Below are 5102 nucleotides of genomic sequence, written 5' to 3'. Positions count from 1 at the left end.
CATTGTTTCTTTTCAATTAGAATGTTGTCCAAATGAGAAGTTCAATGGTGAGTTGAGGATTTGTCTCAATTCCTAAATTGGAAGGGTTCATTCTTGTTAAGTATTAACCCCAACACCTTATATGTATCTCCACACATAATTTCATATTGTTTAAGAGGGACTTATGAGCTTAACACAATCCTTTTTAGTATCAATCAATAAGCATTAGGACTTGCTTCTTATTAATTTCCATGGCTTACATATTATTGTCTCCAAGGATGCTTATAAGTACAAGTATGCACTTCCAATGCATAGGTCTTTGTATATATATTAGCATTTTATTATTTAATAACTTTTTCGAAAATAATTCCAACTCCAAAATTCCTGGTATAAAGGACTAAATTCAAAACAATTTGTGCCATTATCTGCTCTTTATCTCTTAACATTGTTCATGGGAACATTTTTCATTTCATAACACCTTACTAGGGTTTAACATTTCCTCTTTTATACAATCATCCTTTCATTTGGCCAAGTCCCTACTTAGTACTTGTACTAGCATCAATTTGATTTATTTATAATTGAGGTGTGTCAATTTGATTTATTTATAATTGAGGTGCGTCAATTTGATTTTTTTATAATTGAGGTAACATGATGAATATCTCACTAACTTCATCAGTTGTTATATACCTCTTAGAATAATTTATTTCATTCCCAGTATAAACTGAATTTAACCATTCCCGACTTTAATTTTCCGCAAAGACAAAAATATCGAGGGCCACCTCAATAAGATTAAATTTTTTGAATCAAAATGATACTACCTTAGATATATTCTTATTATAACATGAATTAAAGGTTTCTCATTTCAAAGGAAGACAAAATCAAAGCGATTAAATTCAAAATTTTTTACTCAATGGAACCCTTTGCAGTTAAAAGAAGACAACCCTTTCTACTGGAGCTTAAGTTTAGAAATGTTCAGCATTTGGAATTTCATGTATCCCTAACCATTATTGTGAATATTGGTAAACAAAAAAACATGAGCACAAGCATAACCATATCGTTAATGAAAATAGAACGAGTATAAAAAAGAGCATCTCCTCGGTGAAACTTGAACCCTCATGAGGAATTGTAGAGTGCCCCACGTTCACATTATTTTATAAGTCGACTTTAAATGCCATACTATCCGATCTTCAATGGGTTATCTAATATTATATTCTGATCATTTCCGGGGGCAACTAGCGCACTACAAATGCTTGATATTTTGTTACTACCAATACAGTTACAACTATACTCTGTTCACAAATGGTCTATTGTATTTAGTTTAACATGATATTTTTAATAAACTATCATTTCCCCATGACTATTTTGAGAGTTCTATTCTATAAAATAAATATGCTTTGAAAAAATAGTTCAAAGGAAATAAATAGACTCAAAGTCATAGTTTCTGCCAATGATGGAAGAATAACACATTTAGTAACCTACTTTTCTGATCAAGGTTCTCCAAGAACTCGAATATAATGAGCCAAAGTACACAAATGACCAAACGTAAATTCCATCTCCTCCTCCAATAAATTACCATTTCCACGAGATGCATTTAAATGCATGTGAGGTATTAGCATATTAGTTTGAACCAAAAATGCTTTATAGGCTACTTTGGGTCATAGACATATACATTAACATAGTTTTGGAAAATGGTGAACGAAAAGAAGTTTTAAATTTCCATGTTATTTCATGAAAACAAGTTTTGTAATTGAATTAAACTCACATATTTAGAAGATTCAAAACCTTACAGCATCACATAATTGAATTAAACTCACATATTTAACTGATTTAAAACTTTACAACATCGCAAAATTTACTAAGACCATATTCACAGCATAAACAAAGAAATAAAAATACAATTAGTTCATGCAAAGTGAAAGCATAATTCACCTAGAATTTCGATACGAAAATCTCGACAGTGCCACTCCTAGTGTATACACAAATTTTCACACAAGGCGATATATTAATTCTTTCCATGTCGATTCTTGGAGTGGACATGTCGTCCTTCTCTTCCAAACATAGTTCCAGCTTGTTGTTGGAAATAACAATTCCAACCACCATCCTAAAAGAACTTACGAACACCACACTTTCCGAGTCAATTAAGGCATCATTGTTGTAGTGAAGTCAAATAAGAATTACAACGTTGACCATTCCACAACATACTTAATGAATTTTAGTAAATAAGTATGGAAAAGAATTCACTCCACCACTATTTCCCACACTCCACAATATCTTCAAGTTCATAAAACCATCTACTATGTAAAATCACCCATGCTACATATTAATTATTTTCTCTGTAATGTATTAATGTCAGATTGGTATATGTTGAGATAAGTATGAATGTAAAAGTCATTTTTCATCATTGGCAAGTTAGAGAGTCAGAGAGGGTGAAACTATGTGAGTTTCTGAGCAGAAAATCATGGAGGAACTTTCATGAGTAGATTTAGGGCTACCATTTTGTTTCTACTATGTTTTGCCGTCAATTATTTCCTGTGTATTATTTAAGCCTATGTGTAGTTGCATATCCTTGCCATAACATAAGACTTTCCTTGTTGCAGATGAAGTTTACTTTACTGCAACTGAATTTTTAGCTAGACTCTTATCCTTTGCCTGGGTAAAATTTTTCTAAAATGGTATCAAAGGAGGGTAAACTTTGTTAGTGTAAAAACAAGTGTTTTTACTAGCAGTTAAAAGAATTGTCTTGAGGGCATATTTTTGAAGTGTATATACGAGTAGGTAGAAAGTATTTTTTTCCACTGAGAAATGGAAACATCAAGAACAAGCTTGAATAATCTTGAGATACCGAGTTTACTGGACAAAATTATGAATATTAGGCTATTACAATGAAATCCCTCTTTTCGTCTCAAGACATTTGGGATTTGGTGGAGAATGGTTTTCAAGAATGAGAAGATGCACCGTCATACAATGTCTTGTCTCAAGGAGAAGGAGATTTGTTTAGGGACAACATGAATAAGGATGCAAAAGCCCTCTTCCACATTTTAAAAAAAGTTCATGAAAGTGTTTTCCCAAGGTTTGCAGCAGCAACGAAGTCCAAGAAAGCATTGGACAACCTCGAGACATCCTACCAAAGCATGGTTAAAGTCAATACATCACAGCATGTTGAGAAAAGACTTTGAAACACTTTGTATGAAAGAGAATCAGAATGTGGACTGATTTTTTATACATGTAATTGGGTTGGTTACTCAAGTTATGTCTCATGGTGAGACAGTTGAACAAATGAGAATAGTTAAGAAGGTTTTGAGAAATTTGCTAAAAAAAAAATTTGATGCCATTATTGTGGCCATAAAAAAACCAAAAATATCTCACAGTTCTCATGGAAAACATACCATCATTCCAAAAAAAATAAAAAAAACTAATGAGTAATTAAAACAGTCATTTAACATCATTAATAATAATAATAAAAAAAAAAACCTATAATAATAAAACATTTCCCTTTTTCAATGTAACAAAACCACACGTTAATATTAATCCATAAAAATATAATAAAGATTTATAATTCCTTTTATTATTTAATATAAAATTATTATATCAGATTTTAAAAAATATTAATAATAAAACTAATTCCTAATCATTATCGTAACCATAAATACATAAATACCCTGCGTTACACGTCTCTATGTAAAAAATATAGAGCATTGAAACATAGTGATATGCATCATGTCATGTCTTGCTTTTGGTATAACCATAAATACATAAATACGCTTATTTGCACGTCTCTATGTAAAAAATATAAAGCATTCAAACATAGTGGTGTGCATCATGTCATGTCTTCCTTTTGGTATAGTTGGAAAAGTATGAAAATTTAAAACTTTAACTAAGCATTTTATCATTTTCGGCTGGACTTGACCGCCTGAAAAACGAGGTATGAATTTAGCACAACAGTCCTAATCGAAAAATTCTAATACTTATGAGCACGTTAATTTTCTGTTATACTTTCTGTTATACATTAGACAAGCTCTCTTCAACAACCTGGGCGACCCTTCTTTTATATTCTTTGACATCACTTAAGTAGAACTTAGCAGCGTCTTCAGTTACAGGAGAATTTGGATTTGGGTCAGACAATAATGACTGCACCCACATGATACAAACGTAAGTATTGAGAATCAATAATGTTGCAGCTAAAAGCACTTGTAGATTAGATTTGCCTTCTTTTAGAATGTACCTGAATTGAAGCGAGAACTGTGGGGACATCGTAGGCTGGGCTCCACTGGTCTTGCAAAATGTCGAAGAAAATATCACAATTTTCGTAAACTGCACATGAGGAACCAAAGATCACTTAGTTGATGATTACCAAAGAGATTTTTAAACCTAAGAAAAGAAGAAGGGCAGATTTCATTGTTCCTGCACCATCAAATACTATTAAATAAATGTAACGAATAATCAATTTGTATTTACTGGAAACTAAGAAATTTAGTTTGGGTAGACAACATTTACTATTCGGTTGAAACCTCTTCGACACAAACCTCACCTCACCTTTGGAGGTGTGTTAGGGTAATTCTCCTTGAACTCAAGCGTTAGCTTGAACATTCCCGACAAATTTGAGAAAAAACTCATCAGGTTCACTGAATCGAAATTTCTGAAGTAGACAGAGTCTTATTTTGGGGAAATACTCACTGCCATTCCACGGAGTGTCTAGAGGCCTGCAAACAATTATGGACACAAGTCAGTCAACTACTTGGATCAAATGTGAACAGAAGGAGCGTATTCAGATGAATCAAAATTTCAGAAGCAGAGACATTATTATTATTATTTAATGATGAAGGAGACTTTAGCAATCACATAGCTATGCAGAAGTACTCTGTAACTAAAACAAAGGAGTTTGGTCCATTTATTTGGTATTTCTTGATAAAATAGGATATTTTATTAATTAACTGGAAAGTGCCCAACCACTACACACAAGCACTATTACTCAATCATAAGAGCCTAGTACATATAGGCTTTCACACTAACAGGATGGTTTCAACAACTCCCTAGATAACAGGATCTGAGATCTAAGATTAGCGTGTCAATCCTATCATCATCATAACAGTAATCTAATTTTAGTTTTCTCCATTAATCCCAAC

General features: G+C 32.3%; 1 pseudogene; it reads right to left on the bottom strand.

Moving 5' to 3' along the window:
* Positions 1 to 3865: 3865 nt before the first annotated feature.
* LOC149226513 (ubiquitin-conjugating enzyme E2 2-like) lies at positions 3866 to 4566 on the bottom strand (annotated as a pseudogene).
* Positions 4567 to 5102: the final 536 nt, after the last annotated feature.

The sequence above is a fragment of the Pinus tabuliformis genome, chromosome J (assembly GCF_031772625.1).
Source record: "Pinus tabuliformis cultivar Carrire ecotype Pingquan chromosome J, CPIR1, whole genome shotgun sequence".
NCBI classification, from domain to species: Eukaryota; Viridiplantae; Streptophyta; class Pinopsida; order Pinales; family Pinaceae; genus Pinus; species Pinus tabuliformis.
The sequence above is the reverse complement of the archived record's forward strand: the minus strand, read 5'-3'. Positions and strand labels throughout refer to the sequence as shown.